At 36.7% G+C, this 6,168-nt stretch overlaps 1 non-coding gene across 1 annotated transcript; it reads right to left on the bottom strand.

The window, feature by feature from the left end:
• Positions 1-1,814: 1,814 nt before the first annotated feature.
• On the bottom strand, positions 1,815-1,922 carry LOC112793103 (small nucleolar RNA R71). The gene has a single exon (XR_003197812.1). It is a non-coding gene; the product is annotated as a small nucleolar RNA R71 (small nucleolar RNA).
• Between the last annotated feature and the right edge of the window lie 4,246 nt (positions 1,923-6,168).

Raw genomic sequence — 6,168 nt, 5'->3', positions numbered from 1 at the left:
ATTTTAATAAAAATTCATGCATGTGTTCTTCATGATCTTCAGGTTGTTCTTAGTAAGTCTTCTTGTTTAATCTTCATATTTTTTTGTTTTGTGTCTTTTCTTGTTTTTCATATGCATTCTTGCATTCATAGTGTCTATGCATTAAAAATTTCTAAGTTTGGTATCTTGCATGTTTTCTTTTCTTGAAAATTTTTCAAAAATAAGTCTTGATGTTCATCTTGATCTTCAAAGTGTTCTTGGTGTTCATCTTGACATTCATAGTGTTCTTGCATGCATCATGTGTTTTGATTCATAATTTTCATATTGTGAGTCATTTTTGTGTTTTTCTCTCTCCTCATTAAAAATTAAAAAAATAAAAAAATTATCTTTTCCTTATTTTGCTCATAAATTTCGAAAATTTGGGTTGACTTAGTCAAAAATTTTTAAAACTTAGCTATTTCTTATAAGTCAAGCCAAATTTTCAAATTTAAAAATTTTATCTTTCCAAATCTTTTTCAAAAATCAAATCTTTTTTATTTTTCTTATTAATTTTCGAAAATATTTAAAAATATTTTTTCAAAATCTTTTTCTTAATTTTATTTCAAATTTTTGAAACTTTACTAACAATTAATGTGATTGATTCAAAAATTTGAAGTTTGTTACTTTCTTGTTAAGAAAGGTTCAATCTTTAAATTCTAGAATCATATCTTTTGGTTTCTTGTTAGTCAAGTAATCAATTTTGATTTAAAAAATCAAATCTTTTTCAAAATATCTTTTTCATCATATCTTTTTAATTAAATCTTTTTCAATAATATCTTTTTATCTTTTTCAAAAAATTTGATTTCAAAATATCTTTTCTAACTTCTTATCTTCTCAAAATTGATTTTCAATTCTTTCTCAACTAACTAATTGACTTTTTGTTTGTTTCTTATCTTTTTCAAAACCACCTAACCACCTTTCTCTTTCTAATTTTCGAAAATCACTTCCCTCTTTTTCAAAAATTTTTAATTAATTAATTGTTTAAATTTTAATTTTAATTGTTTTTCTTCTCTTAATTTTCGAAAATCACTAACCCTTTTTCAAAATTTATTTTCAAAATTCTCTCCTTCTCCTCTTCTTCTATTTATTTATTTATTTACTAACACTTCTCTTCTACTCAAGAATTCGCACCTCTCTTCCCCCCTATGTTTGGATTCTTGACTCTTTTCCTTCTTCTATTCCCTTCTTCTTCTACTAACATAAAGGAATCTCTCTGCTGTGATAAAGAGGATTCCTATTATTATTTTCTATTCCCCTCTTTTCAAATGAGCAGGAGCAAGGACAAGAATATTCTTGTTGAAGCAGATCCTGAACCTGAAAGGACTCTGAAGAGGAAACTAAGAGAAGCTAAATTACAAGAATCCAGAGACAACCTTACAGAGATTTTCAAAAAGGAAGAAGAGATGGCAGCCGAAAATAATAATGCAAGAAGGATGCTTGGTGATTATACCACACCTACTTCCAAGTTTGATGGAAGAAGCATCTCAATCTCTGCCATTGGAGCAAACAATTTTGAGCTGAAACATCAACTAGTTGCTCTAATGCAACAGAACTGCAAGTTTCATGGACTTCTATCAGAAGACCCCTACCAGTTTTTAACTAAGTTCTTGCAGATCTGTGAGACTGTTAAGACTAATGGAGTAGATCCTGAAGTTTACAGGCTCATGCTTTTCCCTTTTGCTGTAAGAGACGGAGCTAGAACATGGTTGGACTCACAGCCTAAAGATAGCCTGGACTCATGGGATAAGCTGGTCGCGGCCTTCTTGGCTATGTTCTTTCCTCCTCAAAAGCTGAGCAAGCTTAGAGTGGATGTTCAGACTTTCAAACAAAAAGATAGTGAATCCCTCTATGAAGCTTAGGAAAGATACAAGTAGATGACCAAAAGGTGTCCTTTTGACATGCTTTCAGAGTGGACTATTCTAGATATATTCTATTATGGTCTATCTGAGTTCTCTAAGATGTCACGGGACCATTCTGCAGGTGGTTCCATTCACCTAAAGAAAACACCTGTAGAAACTCAAGAACTTATTGACATGGTTGCAAATAACCAGTTCATGTACACTTCTGAGAGGAATTCCGTGAATAATGGGATGCCTCAGAGAAAGGGAGTTCTTGAAATTGATGCTCTAAATGCTATATTGGCTCAGAACAAAATGTTGACTCAGCAAGTCAACATGATTTCTCAAAGTCTGAATAGATGGCAAAATGCATCCAACAGTACTAAAGAAGCATCTTCTGAAGAAGAAGCTTATGATCCTGAGAACCCTGCAATGGCAGAGGTAAATTACATGGGTGAACCTTATGGAAACACCTATAATTCATCATGGAGAAATCATCCAAATTTATCATGGAAGGATCAACAAAAGCCTCAACAAGGCTTTAATAATGGTGGAAGAAATAGGCTCAGCAATAGCAAGCCTTTTCCATCATCTTCTCTGCAACAGACAGAGAATTCTGAACAGAACCCCTCCAACTTAGCAAACATAGTCTCTGATCTGTCTAATGCCACTTTAAGTTTCATGAGTGTAACAAGTCCTCCATCAGAAATTTGGAGGCACAAGTGGGCCAGCTGAGTAAGAAAGTCACTGAAACTCCTCCTAGTACTCTCCCAAGAAATACTGAAGAGAATCCAAAAAGAGAGTGCAAGGCCATAGACATAATCAACATGGCTGAACCTTGGGAGGAAGGAGAGGACGTGAATCCCAATGAGGAAGACCTCATGGGACGTCTCTCAAGCAAGAAAGAGCTCCCTATTGAGGACCCAAAGGGATCTGAAGGTCATATAGAGACCATAAAGATCCCATTAAACCTCCTTCTGCCATTCATGAGCTCTGAAGACTATTCTTCCTCTGAAGAGGATGAAGATGTAACTGGAGAGCAAGTTGCTCAATATCTAGGAGCCATCATGAAGCTGAATGCCAAATTATTTGGTAATGAGACTTGGGAAGGTGAACCTCCCTTGCTCATTAGTGAACTAGATACATGGGTTCATCAAACTTTACCTCAAAAGAGACAAGATCCTGGCAAATTCTTAATACCCTGTACCATAGGCACCATGACCTTTGAGAAGGCTCTGTGTGACCTAGGGTCATGCATAAATCTTATGCCACTCTCTGTAATGGAGAAGCTGGGGATCATTGAGGTACAGCCTGCCATATTTTCATTACAAATGGTAGATAAGTCAGTAAGACATGCTTATGGATTGGTAGAGGACGTGTTAGTGAAGGTTGAAGGCCTTTACATCCCTGCTGATTTCATAATCTTAGCCACTAGGAAGGAGGAGGATGAATGCATCATCCTTGGAAGACCTTTCCTAGCCACAGCAAGAGTTGTGATAGATGTTAACAGAGGAGAATTAGTCCTTCAATTGAATGGGGACTACCTTGTGTTTAAGACCCAAGGGTGTTCTTCTGTATACACGGAGAAGAAGCATGAAAAGCTTCTCTCAGTACAGAGTCAAACAAAGTCCCCACAATCAAACTCTAAGTTTGGTGTGGAAGGTCACAACCAAACTCTAAATTTGGTGTTGAACCCCCACATTCAAACTCTAAGTTTGGTGTTGGGAGTTCACAACATTGACCTGATCACCTATGAGGCTCCATGAGAGCCCACTGTCAAGCTAGTGACATTAAAGGAGCGCTTATTGGGAGGTAACCCAATTTTTATTTATCTGATTTTATTTTTATTTTATTGCTCTTTTATGTTTTATTAGGTTCATGATCATGTGGCGTCACAAAATAAATACTAAAATTAAAAACAGAATCAAAAACAGCAGAAGAAATAGCACACCCTGGAGGAAGGGCTCACTGGCGTTTAAACGCCAGTAAGGAGTATCTGGCTGGCGTTCAACGCCAGAACAGAGCATGGATCTGGCATTGAACGCCAGAAACATGCAGCAATCTGGCGTTCAATCGCCAGGATTGCACACTGAGGAAAGCTAGCATTCAACGCCAGAAACATACTGCAGACTGGCGTTGAACGCCCAAAACAAGCATAGAACTGGCGTTTAACGCCAGAAACAAGCATCAATCTGGCGTTAAATGCCAGGATTGCATGCAGAGGGCGTTTTACACGCCCAATTGGTGCAGGGATGTTAAATCCTTGACACCTCAGGATCTGTGGACCCCATAGGATCCCCACCTACCTCAACTCACCGTCTCTCTTCGTCACCAATCACTTCAATCTCTCTTCCTCATCACCTCTTCATCACTCACATCCATCCATCCTTCCCACCCAAACCCACCCTAAATGGCCGAAACACAAACCTCTCTCCCTCTCCTCTATATCTTCTTCTTCTTCTTCTATTCTTTCTTCTTTTGCTCGAGGACGAGTAACATTCTAAGTTTGGTGTGGTAAAAGCATAGCTTTTTGTTTTTCCATTACAATTAATGGCACCTAAGGCCGAAGAAACCTCTAGAAAGAGGAAAGGGAAGACAATTGCTTCCACTCCTGAGCCATGAGAGATGGAGAAATCCATAGCTCAATAGTAGAGCATTTGACTGCACATCAAGAGAGCCCACTCATGGACCTCAACAAAGAGCATGAGGAATTCCCTCATCAAGAAATCTCTGAAATACCTCAGGGAATAAATTTTTCTCTACACAATTATTGGGAGCAACTAAGGATAGGAGCACCAAAATCACTAGGAATCAAGCAACAAAGGCAAGGAAGAGATATAGAGGAGCTCAAAAAGCACCATTGGTCCTTCAAGAAGGCGCCACCCTCACTAAGGTGGACTCATTCCTTAACTTCCTTGTTCTTAATTCTCTGTTTTTCGATTTTATGCTATATGTTTGTCTATGTTTTGAGTCTTTACTACATTATCATTAGTATTTAGTAACTACGTCTTAAGGCTATGAATAATTCCATGAATCCTTCACCTTTCTTAAATGAAAAATGTTTTTAATACAAAAGAATACATGAGTTTTGAATTTATCCTTGAATTTATTTTAATTATATTGATGTGGTTACAATACTTTTTATTTTTTGAATGAATGCTTGAACAGTGCATATTTTTTATATTGTTGTTTATGAAGGTTAAAATTGTTGGCTCTTGAAAGAATGATGAACAAAGAGAAATGTTATTGATAATCTGAAAAATTATGAAATTGATTCTTGAAGCAAGAAAAAGTAGTGAAAAAGCAAAAGCTTGCGAAAAAAAGTGGCAAAAAAAAATAGAAAGAAAAAGAAAAAGCAAGCAGAAAAAGCCAATAGCCCTTAAAACCAAAAGACAAGGGTAAAAAGGATCCAAGGCTTTGAGCATCAATGGATAGGAGGGCCCAAGGAAATAAAATCCAGGCCTAAGCGGCTAAATCAAGCTATCCCTAACCATGTGCTTGTGGCATGCAGGTCCAAGTGAAAAGCTTGAAACTGAGTGGTTAAAGTCGTGATCCAAAGCAAAAAGAGTGTGCTTAAGAGCTCTAGGCACCTCTGACTGGGGACTTTAGCAAAACTGAGTCACAATCTGAAAAGGTTCACCCAGTCATGTGTCTGTGGCATTTATGTATCCGGTGGTAATACTGGAACACAAAATGCTTAGGGCCACAGCCAAGACTCATAAAAGTAGCTGTGTCAAGAATCAACATACTTAACTAGGAGAATCAATAACACTATCTGAAATTCTAAGTTCCTATAGATGCCAATCATTCTAAACTTCAAAGGATAAAGTGAGATGCCAAAACTGTTCAGAAGCAAAAAGCTGCAAGTCCCGCTCATCTAATTAGAACTAATATTCATTGATATTCAAAGATTTATAGTATGTTCTTTTCTTCTTATCCTATTTGATTTTCAGTTTCTTGGGGACAAGCAACAAATTAAGTTTGGTGTTGTGATGAGCGGATAATTTATACGCTTTTTGGCATTATTTTTAGGTAGTTTTTAGTAGGATCTAGCTACTTTTAGGGATGTTTTCATTAATTTTTATGCTAAATTCACATTTCTGGACTTCACTATGAGTTTGAGTATTTTTCTGTGATTTCAGGTATTTTCTGGCTGAAATTGAGGGACCTGAGCAAAACTCTGATAAAAGACTAACAAAGGACTGCTGATGCTGTTGGAATCTGACCTCCCTGCACTCGAAATAGATTTTTTAGAGCTACAAAACTTCAAATAGCGCGATCTTAACGGCGTCGGAAAGTAGACATTCAGAGC

This window comes from Arachis hypogaea, chromosome 3 (assembly GCF_003086295.3).
Source record: "Arachis hypogaea cultivar Tifrunner chromosome 3, arahy.Tifrunner.gnm2.J5K5, whole genome shotgun sequence".
Taxonomy (NCBI): Eukaryota; Viridiplantae; Streptophyta; class Magnoliopsida; order Fabales; family Fabaceae; genus Arachis; species Arachis hypogaea.
This window is presented reverse-complemented; position numbering and strand designations above follow the sequence as displayed.